The sequence below is a fragment of the Quercus lobata genome, chromosome 5 (genome assembly GCF_001633185.2).
Source record: "Quercus lobata isolate SW786 chromosome 5, ValleyOak3.0 Primary Assembly, whole genome shotgun sequence".
Classification (NCBI taxonomy): Eukaryota; Viridiplantae; Streptophyta; class Magnoliopsida; order Fagales; family Fagaceae; genus Quercus; species Quercus lobata.
The window spans coordinates 81,517,361-81,535,401 of NC_044908.1; the positions used below are offsets into that span (position 1 = coordinate 81,517,361).

Genomic DNA, 18,041 nt, shown 5'->3' on the forward strand with positions numbered 1-18,041 from the left:
GTACTATACTCTCATTCAATAAAATTCAACCTTTTATTCACACAGAGAGAGAGAGAGAGAGAGAGAGAGAACCAACAGAAAAGAAAAGGAGGAAAAAACAATAAAAAAAATCAAATAAAGAGAGATTTTCAATGATACCGATGTGTTAGAGGGGTAGAGAAATTAGTTATTTGGTTACATCAAAATCACCGAATTTTCTCTCCAAATCTTCGATATAAGGTAAAGATGAAATTATTTTGTGTGTGACTTTGATGCATGCTGTCTGGTAAAGATAAAATTATTTTGTTTAAAATTTTGTAAAGGTTTAGGTTGTTTGTTTTGGGAAAAATTAGCTAATAAGACTTAATTTTTTTAGCTTTATTATTGGTAATTTTTTTTACTAGACTAATTTTTTTCGACTTATATATTTAGTTTTAGATTTTAGATTTATAAGTTTTTTTTTTTTATGGTTTTTAAAATGAAGAAAAGAGTAGAACTATAAACTTTTTTATAAATTGTTGATATGGTAAGTGGTTATTGGTAAGTAAAAAAGTGGTGTAAGTGATGGGCTCAAATGGAAACTAATATGAATTTGCTAGTTTTGTAAAAATGTAAAAATGTTATAGAAAAATTTGTAGCTATAACATTACTCTTAAAAAAATTAATGATATTGTTAAAATGGCAAAGTATAATTTTATAAAATAAAATTACTAAAATTAATACCTAGCATATATAGTAATATTTTTAAAATAAAAAAAAAATTGGGAAGGGGGGGGGGGTGGGGTTAGTATTGCCTTTATATATATATATATATATATATATATATATATATTCTCCATTCTTCTACCAAACGAAAATATAAACACAAGAACCACAAACCATCTTTGAGTTAACAATGGACTACTACCTTGTATTGTTGCTGATGCTACCCTTTGTGTGGGCATTCATTCGTATTGTCACCTCCAATAATCTATCAAGCCAGACTCTTCCCCCTGGACCACACCCTTTTCCAATCATTGGTAACATCTTGGAGCTTGGCAAATTACCCCACCAAGAAATTGCCAAGCTCTCCAAAACTTATGGTCCCTTAATGACTCTCAAGCTTGGGAGAATAACCACCATAGTCATTTCCTCTCCAACCTTAGCTAAAGAAGCACTTCAGAAAAATGACCAAGCTTTCTCTAGCCGAACCATCCCAAATATGGCCCATGTATTCGACCACCACAAACTTTCAATGGCTTGGATTCCCACAAATGCTAAATGGAAGAACCTTAGGAAAGCTTCCGCCACTCAAATATTTGCTACAAAACCTCTTGATGCCACACAAGCCCTTCGACAAACAAAGGTACAAGAACTACTTGACCATATTAACCAAAGTTGCAAAAGTGGTGCACCCATTGATATTGGTCAATTAGTGTTCACAACAGTTCTTAATTCAATATCAAACACTTTTTTCTCTATGGACTTGGCCCAGTACGACTCTAATTTGTCCCAAGAGTTCCGGGACCTTGCGTGTAGTGTAGCCAAAGAAGCTAGAAGGCCAAATATTGCTGATTATTTCCCAGCACTTCGTTTGATTGACCCCCAAGGTGTACGCAAAAGGACAAGGATTTATTTCTCAAAAGTATTTGGGATTTTTGATGGAATCATCAATCAACGACTCCAATTAAGAGCTTCATCAAAGGGTTTTAAAGAAAGCAACGATTTCTAGATTCACTCCTCAATCTCACTGAAGAAGATAATTCAGAAATAAGCCTCGTCGATATCAAACATTTGCTTCTGGTAATTAACTACCTCTTTAAAACTTTGGTTCGAAGTAAATATTTGAATAACAAGAATTCTTAAAATATAATTTAGTACTCTATAATGCTTCATGTATGTGGTTCCAAGTTTAGACTTGACTATCTTCTCAAAAAAAGAAAGTTTGGGCTTGACTATTAAACAAGCCTATCTCAAACATAACATTGCATTCATGAATAAGCTCATGAACATAAGCTGTGGCAGAGCCAGGAGGGCCAGGGGGCATGGCCCCCCAAAATCCAGCCCATTCCCATTCATTAGCCCGTAGCCCTACTCTACTTAGCCTTCCAGCCTCCGCTCGCTGACTGGTGCCACTCTCTCTAGATCATTCATCCAATTTCTGTGTGAAGGGGCATCACTGTGAGTTTAACTGTTTATGTTTGAGATAGCTTTTTGACTTTTGAGTTTTGAATCTCTGCTTTCTATATATTTTGTTGTGGTCTACAGCTTGCATTATATATGTTATAATATTATAATTAGTGTTGATAATAGTGTCATTTGCATTGGCAACAGAGACTAACCGTTGTTTTTATGTGTTGTGGATATGGGGTTTATATCTTTCACTATTGATGTTTTATTATTTCAATTTATATTTAGTTTTTAGTTTTGTATATTTGAGATTGATAATAGTAACATGTGTTCTTATTTATTGAAGTACTGAATTCATTTTATTTTATTTTATTTTATTTTATTTTATTTGTTTATTATAAATAATTTTAGTACTATATAAAAAAAGTAGGTTACAACTTTAATTAAGTTAAAATTAGTTTATGACATAATTTTTTTATAGAATAGTATTTCAAATATGGATTTGTTGTATGATGATTTCTTTTATTATTAGTTGGTTTTCCATGTAGATGGAAATCAAATTCCAAATCTCTTGTTCAACTACAAAAGCCTTTACTAGTTGAGATAATAAAACCACAAAAACATTTAATAATCATGAAAATTTTTTGTTGCTATAAAAATTATAAATATTCAAAATATTACCTTAAAATTCAAGTTTCAATAATATAGAGAATATACTTACATTTGGAAAGGAAAAAAATATATGCAGTTCTAAACCTATATAATAATTTAAAGCTAATATAACATTTTACATGTGTTCTATAATATAAGGGTGTACATTTTTTTTTTCAATATTCTTGGATATGTTTAAATTAATCAACGGATACCAATTTGGTATATTTAAAATAAATAAATAAAAAGTCATTTTATTAATATCTTTTCAATTTATATATAAAGATATTATAATTATGTAATTTAAATATATTTATTTAATTACATTTTTCACACACACACACACACATATATATATATATAAATCACTATGTATTATTATTATTGTTGAATGTAAAATACATTATATGTTTTATTACATAAAATAAAATAATAAATGCATTTTTAAATATTACATTTTCTTATGCATTGCGTGTGTTTAGTTTGCGACTATTTTTTTATAATTGTCAATATGATTTGTTGTTATTAAAGTAACACTGGCCATAAACTTAGGCAACTTAGTTCTCAAACACCTTTATTGCAGGACTTATTTCTTGCAGGAATTGACACAACGTCAAGCACAGTAGAATGGGCAATGGCAGAGTTATTACACAACCCAGAAAAAATGACAAAAGCCCGAGATGAGCTTGAAGAAGTCCTAGGTAAGGGCGGGCATGTTCAAGAATCAGACATCTCAAAGTTCAATTATCTTCGAGCTATAGTGAAAGAAACCTTCCGATTGCACCCATCAGTGCCTTTTCTACTTCCACGTAAGGCTAAGACAAACATAGAAATATGTGGCTATATCGTGCCAAAAAATGCACAAATACTAATAAATGTGTGGGCAATGGGACAAGACGCGAGCTTATGGCAAAGCCCAAATTTATTTATGCCTGAAAGGTTTTTAGAACAAGACATTGATTATAAAGGCCAAGATTTTGAGCTGATTCCCTTTGGAGCTGGAAGAAGGATATGCCCTGGATTACCATTAGCTAACCGAATGGTGCATTTGATGTTGGCTTCTCTTGTTCACTACTTTGCTTGGAAGCTCCCAAATGAGATGAGGCCAGAAGACATGGACATGGCTGAGATGTTTGGGCTTACCTTACATAGGGCAATGCCCCTCCTAGCTATTCCAATCAAATCCTTGTAACTTTGATTGTTTATTCTTGGCCCACTATGGATGTGAATTTGTCTATGTTTAATATGATGCCTTCAATATTAGAATTTTCCATAAGTATAGTAGTGGAAAACAATTATAGATCATACATCATTATTTTGTAGTTTTATAGTGAGTTTTAATTAGCTCAATCAATAAAGTCTTTTGTTGTCAGATAAGGTTTGAATTCCACCTACACTTGACCAGTAAGCTTGCTTTAAAAATGGAGATAATCATTAGGCATTTATCTTGGCCTTTGTATTTTTCTATCTCGTTATGGTCGATTCTCATTGGGCATGATGAAATTAAAGATAGCAAGAAAACTAAAACAGAAGTAAAAGAGAAAAAAAATTTAAAAAAAAAAAAAAGAACACAAAAAATTACGTGATTTTGTATGACAACATGCGTTCACATGATAAAGTCCAAAGTGGCTACATCATTTAAATTTTCCATTTGATAAAGTCCAAAGTGGCTACATCATTTAAATTTTCCATTGTATTTACAATGAACTCTAAGTAGGCATATACAGTGATCGTAGAAATAAGTTTAACCATAGATAGATTTTACAATATAATTGGACCGATCGAAGCGTTAGACATACTAAGTGTCTGTTTGGATACCGCTTATTACTGAAAACTGAAAACTAAAAATACTATAGCAAAATAATTTTTAAATGTGTGAATAGTATCGTGGGACCCAATTTTATAGAAAAAGTTACTGAAAAAAGAGATTTGTGAATCCCGTGAACAATGCACGAGACCCACCAAAACGCTAAGTTTTTAGCGTTATCCAAACGCTCAACTGAAAATACTATAGCAAAATAATTTTTAAATGTGTGAATAGTACCGTGGGACCTAGTTTTAAAGAAAAAATTGCTGAAAAAAAAGGTTTATAGATCCCGTGAACAGTGCACAGAACCCACTAAAAACGCTAAGTTTTCAGCGTTATCCCAACGCTCACTAAATCAATAAAGAGAATACGAAAATGATTTTACAATATAATTGAACCGAAGTATTAGACATACAAAATCAATGAAGCAAATACGAAAATGATTTTACGATATAATTGAACCACTCGAAGCATTAGTCATACTATGGGTCTGTTTGGATAGAACTTATTTTGCTGAAACTAAAAACTGAAAACTGAAAACACTGTAGCAAAATAATTTTTAAATGTATGAATAGTACCGTGGGACCCATTTTTAATGAAAAAATTGATAAAAAATGAAATTTGTGGGTCTGTGAACAGTGCACGGATGCACTGTTCACGGAAAACTGGTCAAATGTTGTGACTACTGTTCATGTACAGTACATGAACAGTAGCCGCTTGTGAGGGGGAAAACGCGTGGAAAAAAAAAAAAAAAAAATTGAAGAAGAAGAAGAAGAAGGAGAAAATGCCAAAATGGAGCAAACGCACTATCCAAACATTACCTATATCTCATAAAGCTGATACGAAAATATCTTTAAACGAATGGTTGATATTATCTTCGGCCGCCCCACTAGACTTTTGCATCTGAATCAATTTTAGGGACACCTCCAGTTGACTTTTTTGATAATCCCCAAGCTGCCTTATATAGATAGACGACAAATGTGCCATCGGGCCGCATTTAAGTCCATATATCTTTATTTTGTGCCCCAAAGGTAGGATTATAAACGAGCTGAGTTTTGTCAAGTAATGCATATTCAAGCTTGATTTGTAAGGAAAATTCAAAAGGTCAAGCTTGACTCGAGCTCATGACAAGCCTAAAAATAGTGTTTGAGCTTGAGCTCTTGGGAAAGCCAAAAAACTTGAGCTTGACTTGGTTTGACTTGATTAATTAGTCAAGCCAAGCTCAAGCTTAATATCAAGCTCAAACTCGAGCTCAGATCAAGCTTTTGAGGTTGAGATCTAAAAAAATTACATTATCAAATGCTTAAATCTCTAAAATTAAGAAAAAAGAAAATAGTATACCTATTTTATTATGCATATAGTTCTACTTATGATTAGCCACTATTCAAATTAAAAATTTACATAATTAAATTTATTCATTCATCATTCATTGTTTGTAACTATTATGAATGAGAAAATACTAACATGTTTTATAACTTTACTTTAAATGATTGATAGGAAAAGATCATATGTGGCCCACTTGATTAATATATTTATTTTTAAATGTAACTATAGTCTAAAGTGGTTCTTAGTCAATTTAGAGGGAAGGAAAAAATTAAAGTAATGGGTAATAGTCCCATGTTGTCCATGTATTATTAAGATATGTATAATGAGTATAGTTAGCCAACACATATAAACTTATAAATGAGTTTATATTTGAATTGTTTTATATCAAGCCTAATAGCTCACGAGCTTGTTTGTGAACAAATATTTTTGCTTGGGCTCGGCTTGTTAATTAAACTAGCCTAAAACTATGGCTCAAGCTTGGCTTATTTATAAACAAACAAACATGGACGAGCTTTTTATCGAGCCAAGCCCGAGTTGTGTTCATGATCAGCTTAGTTCATTTACAACCCTACCCAAAGGCCCACATTAGTCATCTACTTTTAAAAATATTTTATAAGAAATTGGAAAAGCTGTTAAAAAAATTGTTAACTTTTTCATTTTTTTCATAAAAAGTTTCTTAATGTATGTCCTAAAGGCACACATTAGTAAACCCTATCATAGTTTAATTAGAACACTGAAGCATGTTCCATGTAGAGCTAGTATCTCATGCGCTAGGCGCATGAGACCTATCTCTCACAGGCAGGTGGGCTCCACACATATGAGGCCCACCTGCTTGTGAGAGGCTGGTCTCATGCGTCTAGCGTACAAGAGATTTTTCCGTTCTCATGTATTTCCTTTTAAGATTTTCTTCTTTATATACTATTCTTGTTACCCAAAGAAAATATAAACAGGCTAGTATTGCCTTTTTATAATATATATTGTATTCTTGTACCAAACGAAAATAGAAGCACAAGAAACATAAACCATCTTTGAGTTAACAATGGACTACTACCCGGTATTGTTGCTGATTCTTCCCTTTGCGTGGGCATTCATTCGTGTTGTCTCCTCCAATATATCAAACCAGACTCTCCCTCCAGGGCCTCACCCTTTTCCAATCATTGGTAACATCTTGGAACTTGGCAAATTACCCCACCAAGCATTTGCCAAGCTCTCCAAAACTTATGGTCCCTTAATGACTCTCAAGCTTGGGAGCATAACCACCATAGTCATTTCCTCTCCAAACATGGCAAAAGAAGTACTTCAGAAAAATGACCAAGCTTTCTCTAGCCGGACCGTCCCAAATATGGCCCATGTATTCGACCATCACAAAGTTTCAATTGGTTGGATTCCCACAAATTCTCAATGGAGGAACCTTAGGAAAGCTTGTGCTACCCAAATATTTGCTCCACAGCGTCTTGATGCCACAGAGGCCCTTCGATTAGCAAAGGTACAAGATCTACTTGACCATGTTAACCAAAGTTGCAAAAGTGGTGCACCCATTGATATTGGTCAAGTGGTTTACACAACAGTCCTTAATTCCATATCAAACACACTTTTCTCTATTGACTTGGCCCAATATGACTCAAATTTGCCCCAAGAGTTCAGGGACCTTGTGTGTGGTTTAGCCAAAGAAGCAGGAAGGCCAAATATTGCTGATTACTTCCCAGCACTTGGTATGATTGACCCACAAGGTGTACGCAAAAGGACAAGGATTTATTAGTCCAAATTGTTGGGGATTTTTTATGGAATCATCAATCAACGACTCCAATTAAGAGCTTTATCAAAGGGTTCTAAAGCAAGCAACGAAAACATTTGCTTCTGGAAATTGACTACCTCTTTAAAACTTTGCTTCAAAGAAAATATCTGAAAAAAAATTCACTTAAAAAAATATAATATTTAATAGTAGGCTCAAAGAAGTTTTCTGATAAATGATTTTGAGTTTTGTGAATATAAACTTTGTTCTCCGCGGAATGTTGTTTTAAGTCCTAACAACTTTTGCTTTTAAAGAGGTATATATTTTGATTTTGAGATATGTAAAAAGATATATGAATTGAGAGTTGAGACAAGGAATCACTTAATTTCACAAAACCTGTTTTAACTTTTTGTATTTCCTTTATCTTTTCTTTTTCTCTGTAAATTATGAATTTTATTTAAAGAATTAATAAAAAAATTCCATTCATTCAGGAAATGAGTAAAATATTTCTTGGCTTCTTGTTATTGTGACATTGTAGTAGCTCATCATCGTAATCGATTGTTTGAAGTCAACATATATCATCGTAATTTTTGACTATTACATAAAGACATTTATGACCCCAAGAACACATTTATGACCCCCATTTTGCCAAGTATAACCATATTTTGATTTGTAATGCACATGTATATGATCACAATTTTAAAACGTTAATTGGTGCAACTTGTGCAACTATCATCAGAATGATAAAATCTTTTTTTTTTTTTTTTTTTTTGAGAAAAGATAAACTCTGTTATTTATGTGTTCAAACAATTCACATATTTGGGAATTTCATAGAACATTTAAAGCAAGAATGAATGTTAATCACTCTATATGACCAGTTATCCATCCTCATATAGTTTCAACAACTTAATGCCTAGTTAAGAGCTTTGTTAGTTTGTGGGCCTTAAACTTTAGCACCAATAGTAACGTTAAGGACAACACTTTTTTATAATTGTCGATATTATTTGTTGTGATTAAAATAACCCAAGCCATAATCTTAAGCAACTTAGTTCTCACACTTCTTTGTTGCAGGACTTATTTCATGCAGGAATCGCCACAACGTCAGGCACAGTGGAATGGGCAATGACAATGTTATTACAAAACCTAGAAAAAATGACAAAAGCCCGCGTTGAGCTTGAAGAAGTCCTAGGCAAGGTTGGGCGTATTCAAGAATTAGACATATCAAAGCTCAATTATCTTCAAGCTATAGTGAAAGAAACCTTAAGATTGCACCCATCAGCACCATTTCTACTTCCCCATAATGCTATGATAGACGTAGAAATATGTGGCTTCATTGTGCCCAAAAATGCACAAATACTAATAAATGTGTGGGCAATGGGAAGAGACTTTAGCATATGGCCAAACTCAAATTTATTTATGCCTGAAAGGTTTTTAGACCATGCAATTGAGTTTAAGGGCCAAGATTTTGAACTGATTCCCTTTGGAGCTGGAAGAAGGATATGCCCTGGATTGCCATTAGCTAACCGAATGGTGCCCTTGATCTTGTGTTCTCTTGTTCACCACTTTGCTTGGAAGCTTCCCGATGAGATGAAGCCAGAAGACATGGACTTGGGTGAGATGTTTGGGCTTACTTTACATAAGGCAGAGCCCCTCCGAGCTATCCCCATTAGATCCTTGTAACTTCGATGTTTATTATTAGTCCAGCAATATATGTGAATTTTTCTGTGTTTAATCAAAAATTATGATATACTAAAATTAATTCAATATATGTGATACTATCAAATTTTTATTAAAACCCAAAAATTATAATATATTAAAATTAATTCAAAATAAATAATAAGACTTCTTTTAAAATTCTTAATTGGGGGATGAACATGAGCTCAGGCCGAGAGCCAGGGGCCCAATAGATCATTTCTTAAAAGATGGATCTGGCCCAAAGATGTAGATCTGAATGAAGAGGCCCAAGGAATAAAAGATAACTCTCCGGGGTGGATCTAGTGGAGGACCGAGCGGACTTCCATCACTAAGGTCCACTACCGAGGTGATAAGTAGAGCCTTTCCTACAACAAATACGCAAGGAACCATAGGTGACCAGTTCCCCTCTAAACCGAGATGCCACCTTCCATCAAATTCACCTCGAGAAATGCTATGAAGAGTTAAGGACCACTAGAGCAGTTACCTCCGCATTAATGAGATGTTTTCACCTAATCTCTACCACATTAAATGCTAATTGACTGACCTGAATAGTGGAAACACCTCCAAAAGTCCTCTTTCATGATGAAAGAGTGGAAAGCATTCCCCAAAACCAGTTGGGAACAGACTAGTTGGGGAGAGAGGGAAGGGGGAAATGTCTATAAAAGGAGGAACGTTTAAAAAAGAAACGTTTAATATCGACACATGTAACGTTACTTTTCCAATTCCATATTTTTATGCCAGTACAACACATATAACGTATCCATCTGTATGTTTACCGTAACCGCTCTTAATGATAGTTATTTATCATTAGAGTAAGTCATCAATTAGTTTTTGGTGAAAGCGGAGATTGAATTTCAGATCTTTTATTAAACTATCAAAGACATTACCAGTTGAGTTAACTGGAACTCTCAACGTGTACTATCAAATTTTTATTAAAACCCAAAAATTATAATATATTGAAATGAAATCAAAATAAATTCTAAGACTTCTTTTAAAATTATTAAAATTGATGATAATTAAGTTTCCAAAGGGAATAGTATTATCATTTTGCAAATTTATGGTAATAGTGTTTCAGTGAAAGTAAACTACATTAATTAATATATTATAATCTTTTTCTTTTTATACAAATTTGATCGTAAAGTTTTACATCAAAATGGCCAGCATACTAGTACCAATAGAAACATCCTATTATCCCCTAATTTACTCCAGAAAGAGCATAATACCCTCAAGAACCCCCACAATCACTATTTAAACTGCAAAATTCACTAAAATATGTATGATTCTTGTTGGACGTGATAAAATTAAAGATTGTGAGAAAATTAAAGCAAAAGTAAAAGAAAGAGAGCACACAAAGGAATTACATAATTCAACTTGACAACCCATGTCCACATGATAAAATCTTAGGTGCTTACATCTTTTACATTCTCAGTTGTATGTACAATGAACTCTAAGCAGGTATAAACAGAGACTATAGCAATAAGGCTAGCCTTAGATGGATTTTACAATATAATTAGACCACTCAGAATACGAAAGTGATTTTAATTGGTCCTTTCTTTCACCTTTTGCGCATTAGAGGTAGAGTATTAATTTTGCGTGAGTTCACATGACCCTAACCATAAAATCCATATCTTAAGTGGCAGGGGTAAAGCCAAGAATTTGTGTTTGGAGGGAGGGAGATAAAAATATCATATTGATTCCGAGCCAAATGAAAAGTTAGTTTTGTTGATGGCAAGTACCAGGGAAATGTGTTGGATCTAATGGTGGGGGCCGAAGGAAAGGGATTGAGAGAGTCAAAAAATGATGAGTTACTAAATAAATAAAATAAAATAAAAAGAAGCAAGGCGAAGAGGTTAGAAAAGGGAGGTGAAATAAAAATAAAAAGAAGATGAGAAAGATGACATGCGACTCGCGAGAGTTAGAAATATATAGTGCATGGTGAAAGAGAAAAAAGAAGAGAATATGAGTAATGTGAGACAATAGAAGAAATAGTACCAAGAATTGATAATTAAGAAAAGGAAAAATAATAATTAATATTTTCAAAAAATTAAACGCACTAGTGTTGTACCACACATTTTCTCACAATTGTCCTATATGGCAAATTATAATCGGCCGTCTATCATTATCACATAAATCCATCATTTTTTTCATCATTCATAATTTGCTACATAGGATAATTGTGAAAAAAGTGTGTGTAAAAATGTGTAGTACTAGCATTATTAAAAAAAAAATAAAGGAAAACAAAATTACAAAGTTGATTTATAAAGGGGTAGAGATTTTAACAAACTCTATTGGAAGTTTCCTTTTTTTTTATAAATGTCATTGAACACTTTTTCATTTACAAAAATACATCTTTTTTATTTCTTTTTCTTGGGGGGGGGGGGGGTGGACATACATAACTTGAGATATTGAGGAATGGAAAATGACAATAAAGTGAAAAGTTGGGATTTGGGGGAGCCAAATTCGGATGACATGTTGGAGATGGGAGACCAAAGCTTTGTTATTTGTGGTGGGGGGGAGCTGAGTGGATTTTATTTTTACCTTATTAATGGATGGTTCAAAATAAATTTGGGGGTCCATGCACACAACATGGCTCTGCCCTTGCTAAGTGGTCCTGGTGCAATTAAAAGTAAATTGATATTTTTTCCTCTTTTTTTTTTCTTTTTCTTTTTCTTTTTTTGAGAGAGAGTGAGAGTTTTAACTTATGGCGTCCGTTTCTAATGGTAGCTCTTTATTATTAAACTAAGACACTAATAAGTTTTTGGTGTATGCGAGAATTGAACTCTAGATCTCTTATACAATCATCAAAGACTTTACCAGTGTTCAAAACAATATCAATGTCTCATATGGACTTCAAAACTTAATTAATCACACCACTCATATTCAAGGGTTAAAATTATTGCACACTAATTAACTAATTTACACGTGTATAATAAACAATACTTCACCTTTAAATATCTCGAGCATTTATTTAGGCCATTCCCATTCTTTTTCTTTTTTTCTTTTTTTTTTCTTTTTTTTTTTTTCTGAATAAATGCTTTATTAAATCTGACACAAAAGATCTTACAAAATAGGAGAGTGGTTAAATTCATCTTTTTCTTTAGCTTGAATAACCAAGAAGGGCTGAGAAGAGATGAGAACTGGCCTGGTCCAATTGTACAAAGCCGCCCATTTGGCTAGTAAGTGAGTAGGGAATTACCCTCTCTAACTACAAAAGAAAGGAGACATATTTACAAGATTTTACAAGAACCAAAATATATCATCAAAAACAACAGAAATTCTCTAGTGGAGTCTGAGATTTGGGTTGGTTCAACTAGTTTTAACTTTTAATCATCACCTTCCACAATTATGTTTTTAAAAGCCTTCAATTATCGCTCTCTTGACTGCACATAGAGCGGCTTTTGCTTCTCCCAATAGGAATCTACAATAATCAACCTGATGTGGAAAACTATTATTGGACTATTTGGATCCCACTGACAACAAAAACTTTACCGTTAAAGTTCGACTTTCTACATCAATACAAAATAGACTCTCAAACGAATAGTTGATATTAACTTGAATCTTTATCTTACCCTCAATCAATTTGAATCATACCCACTTCATTTTTGGTAAACATCCACCACTTTCTTATACCCAACAAAAATATAAAAATAGAAACAAAAGAAACACTAACCAAATTTAAGTTTTTTTTTTTTAATATTTGAGAAACACACACACACGTATATAGGGGAAGGGAGATGAGATAAGGGAATATACATACACGCCAACACCAAAACTGCATGCAACAGTTAGTATCGCGGAGCAAGTGATAAACCCCTTCTCAATATCACACCTTACCGATGTGGGATGACTCGACAACATTGAGTATCTTTTTTTTATTTGAGAAACACACACACACATATATAGGAGAAGGGGGATGAGATAAGGGAATACACTCACACACCAACACCAAAACTAAATGCAACAGTTAGTGTCGCAGAGCAAGTGATAAACCCCTTCTCAATATCACACCTTACCGATGTGGGATGACTTGACAACACTGAGTATCTTTTTTTATTTGAGAAACACACACACACACACACACACACACACACATATATATAGGAGAAGGGGGATGAGATAAAGGAATACACTCGCATGCCAACACCAAAACTGCATACAACAATTAGTGTCACGAAGCAAGTAATAAAACCCTTTTCAATATCATACCATACCGATGTGGGATGACTCAACAACACTGAGTATCTTTTTTTATTTGAGAAACACACACACACACACATATAGGGGAAGGGGGATGAGATAAGGGAATACACTCACACGCCAAATTTAAGTTGATCGATTACTACATAGTACTTTTGCTGGTACTTCGATTTGTGTGGGCATCCATTCATGTCTTCACCTCCAACCTAGCAAGCCCGAAGTATGGCTTGCCCACACTACCCCACCCTTTTGCAATCATTGGAAACACCTTCGAGCTAGGCAATTTACCCCATCAAGCAATTGCCAAGCTCTATAAAACATATAGACCTTTTAAGATTCTCAAGCTTGGGAGCATAACAACCATAGTCATTTCCTCTCAAAACATTGCTAAAGAAGCACTTCAAAACTATCCCAAAGATGGCCCAAATTTTTAACCACCACAAAGTTTCAATGGGGGTGGATGCCCACAAATTCTAGGGAGACCATGGGGTTATGTCTCGTTACACTTTGCTACATTAATTTTTTGTACGCTTCACCAAAATATATTTATAAAAAAAAAAAAAAAAATGTTAAGGTCATGTTATTCTTATTTAAATTATCTTTGGTGAAAATTTGTCCCTCTTAAAAGTCTAAACCCATTAAAATTTATAAATATATAAAAATATTTCAAGTTGCCTTTTAAAATGTTGAATGTGTTCAACATACTTCACAATACATCCCCAAGTTAAGAACTAAATTTTTTTTAATAAGAATATTTTAATATTTCAAAATATACATAAACCAAAAAAAACGTATATTTCATGAAAATATACGTAAACATCATATTAAAATTTTATTAGAATGATATTTCATTTAAGCTACCACTATAATACTCTAATAACATAAACCTAATATCATAAAAATTCTATGATATTTCCATATGCCAACTAAACATTAATATGATATCATGAATATCTTATGCTAACTCAAATGTATTAAAGAAACAAAAACCTATGATTAAGTGAACACATAACTTATTAGACAGCATATATAATAAAATCAATATATGGAGTAGATTAGAATGCTTTTATCATTATTAAACTACAATATTTCTACATTGTTCTTTTATACTTTAATGGCACTTTAAGTGAAAAAATGTAATGGACATATGTGTGCAATTTTAAATTTTCGCCTTCCAATGATGAATTCGTTACTTCAACTAATTTCTATGACTATTATGCAATAGTCTAAATTCTTTGTCCTCTTGAGACTAAATTAAACTAAAATAAAATATTTTTTATGTCCTTAATTTTGTTTTACTTTAATTCAATAAAAGCTACACATTACATTATGTTATTATTTTAATATATTTTGAACATTTTATATAATCTTTTCCCATAACAATTTAAAACATTAACGGTGTGCATCACGTGGATGCTTCGCTAGTTTCACTAAAATATGGATAGCATGACTACATCTTATACATTCTTATTGTGATTACCAATTATTGTTTCGCATGGTACAAATAGAGACTATAGAAATAGGGTTTGCCCTGCCCAAGATAAATTTTACAATATAATTGGAGCACTGGGGCCATTGGGTAAGGTTTCTAATTTTAGGTTTTCCTTTAACTTTACCATTTGATGATTGATGAATCGGCAGACGCGTATTCATATTGGGTTTTAGTTGATTGGTTGGTTGGTTGGTTGGTTTTTTTTTTTTTTTTTTTTTTTTTTTTTTTTTTTTTTTTGAGAATACGTTTGGGTTTGGGTTGGGCCTATTGGGTATTTAGTTAATAATTATTTTGATTTAAAAATCTGGTTGGGGTTGGTTTTGCTTAGGATTAATGTTGGGTTTTTTTTTGGGGGGCTTGCTTTGTTACAATTTTTTTTTTTTTTTAAGATTTTAGTTCAAAATTTATTTGGCATGAAAATTTTGAGGGTGTTCCTATTTTTTTTAAGGGTAAACAAATAAAAAAATTTAAATTACTATATATAATTTTTTTTTTTTTTCAGGTCAGGGTGTTCCTGGGAACACCCTGGCTTCAACGTGGCACCGCTACTGAGTGAATGGACTACTACCTAGTATTTTTGCTGATACTTCCATTTGTGTGGTTATCAATTCGTGTGCTCACCTCCAAACTAGCAAGCCAGACTCTCCCCCCAGGCCCCAAGCCTTTTCCAATCATCGGAAACTTCTTGGAACTTAGCAACTTACCCCACCGAGATCTTGCAAAGCTCTCAAAAACTTATGGACCATTAATGGCTCTCAAGCTTGGGAGCATAACAACAATAGTCATTTCCTCTCCAAACTTAGCTAAAGAAGCACTTCAAAAAAATGACCAAGCTTTCTCTAGCCGAACCATCCCAGATATGACACGTGTATTTGACCACCAAGAATTTTCAATCGGGTGGTTGCCCGCAAATTCGAAATGGAAGAACCTTAGGAAAGCTTGTGCTATCAAAATATTTGCTACACAACGTCTTGACGCCACACAAGCCCTTCGACAAACAATGAAACAAAGGTACAAGAGCTAATTGACCATGTTAACCAAAGTTGCCAAAGTGGTTCACCCATTGATATTGGTCGAATAGTGTTCACAACAGTTCTTAATTCAATATCAAGCACTTTTTTCTCTATGGACTTGGCCCAATATGACTCTAATTTGTCCCAAGAGTTCCGGGACATATATAGTGTGTGGTGTTGCCGAAGAAGTTGGAACGCCAAATATTGCAGATTATTTTCCAGCACTTCGTTTGATTGATCCCCAAGGCGTACGAAAAAGGACAAGGATTTATTACACAAAAATATTTGGGATTCTTGATGGTATCATCAAGCAACGACTACAATTAAGAGCTTCATCAATGGGTTCTAACTTCTAAAGCAAGCAACGATGTACTAGATTCACTTCTTAGCTTCATTGAAGAAAATAATTCAAAGATAAGCCTCCTTGATATTAAACATTTGCTTTTGGTAATTGACTACCTCTTTAAAACTTTGGTTCAAAGAAAATATCTGAAAAACAGTTATACCTAATACTATTATTTAATACTTGACTGTGATGTATTTCTCTCAACAAGAAAAAAAATACTCTATGATGTATCATGTATTTGATTCAAGTCTCATCTCTTCCTCCTCCATTATTTATCTATAACAAAAATATTAATATTTAATACTAGGTGAACAATTTTGAATTTTTTGACTATAAACTTGTTCTGAGTAGAATATTATTTAAATTCATTATAATGGATCAAGAACTTCTGCTCCTACAGGAGATATATAATTTTTTATTTTGAGACAAGGATTCACTTAAAAAATAATAGGTCTTTGATAAGACGGATTAATTAAATGAGACCTGTGTCAACTTTTTATTTTTGTTTTTCTATATTTTTTTAATTTATACATAAATTTATTACTTTCAGGAAATGAGTAAATATTTTCTTGGTTTCTTAGTATTTGTGATTGTGACAATGTACTAGCTCCTCACCGCTATCGATAGTTTGAAGTCAACATATATCATCATCATTTTGACAATTATGGAAAGTCTTTATGAATTATATGACCCCCCATTTCGCCAATCAGGCCATATGTTGATTTCCAATGCACATTTATATTAGTAAGTGCAATTCAAAAATATGTGAATTTCACAGAATATTTAAAGCAGGAATGAATGCTAATCAATCTGTATGACCAGTTTTCATCCTCAAATAACTTCAACAAACTTGATGGCTAGTACTCCTTGGGATCTTTGTTAGTTTGTGGGCCTCAACCTTTAGCACCATTGGTAACGTTATTGACTGAGAATTACTAACATGAATTGTTGTGATTTGATTGACATTATTTTTATCGGGTTCACTACTCAATACTATTTGTATTAGGCACTGATGACAATAGGCCATAAACTTAGGCAAACAATTCTCATACTCCTTTATTGTAGCTGTAGGACTTGTTTCTAGCAGGGATCGGAACAACATCAAGCACTGTGGAATGGGCAATGACAGTGTTATTACACAACCCGGAAAAAAATGGCAAAAGCTCGAGATGAGCTTAAAGAAGTCCTAGGCAAGGATGGGCGCGTTCAAGAATCAGACATCTCAAAGTTCCATTATCTTTAAGCTATAGTGAAAGAAAATTTTCGATTGCACAATCCTGTGCCTTTTCTAGTACTCCATAAGGCTGAAACAAATGTAGAAATGTGTGGCTTCATTGTGCCCAAAAATGCACAAATACTAATAAATGTGTGGGCAATGGGACGAGACTCAAGCGTATGGCAAAATCCAAATGTATTTATGCCCGAAAGTTTTTTAGCGCAAGACATTGACTTTAAAGGCTGAGATTTTAAGCTCATTCCATTTGGAGCTGGAAGAAGGATATGCCCTGGATTGCCATTAGCTAACAGAATGGTGCACTTGATGTTAGCTTCTCTTCTTCACCACTTTGCTTGGAAGCTCCCAAATGAGATGAGGCCAGAAGACATGGACATGGGTGAGACGTTTGGGATTACCTTACATAGGGCAGTGCTCCTCCGAGCTATTCCCATAAAATCCTTATAACTTTGATTGTATG

At 33.3% G+C, this 18,041-nt stretch overlaps 3 pseudogenes across 1 annotated transcript; all 3 read left to right on the plus strand.

Moving 5' to 3' along the window:
- The first annotated feature begins 850 nt into the window (after nt 1-850).
- On the plus strand, nt 851-4,089 carry LOC115992636 (annotated as a pseudogene). The gene is made up of 2 exons (XR_004092583.1): nt 851-1,761; nt 3,323-4,089. The product of XR_004092583.1 is annotated as a cytochrome P450 76T24-like (transcript).
- A 2,822-nt stretch (nt 4,090-6,911) lies between these two features.
- Nucleotides 6,912-9,284, plus strand: LOC115992635 (annotated as a pseudogene).
- A 6,260-nt stretch (nt 9,285-15,544) lies between these two features.
- LOC115991277 lies at nt 15,545-18,028 on the plus strand (annotated as a pseudogene).
- The last annotated feature ends 13 nt before the right edge of the window (nt 18,029-18,041 follow it).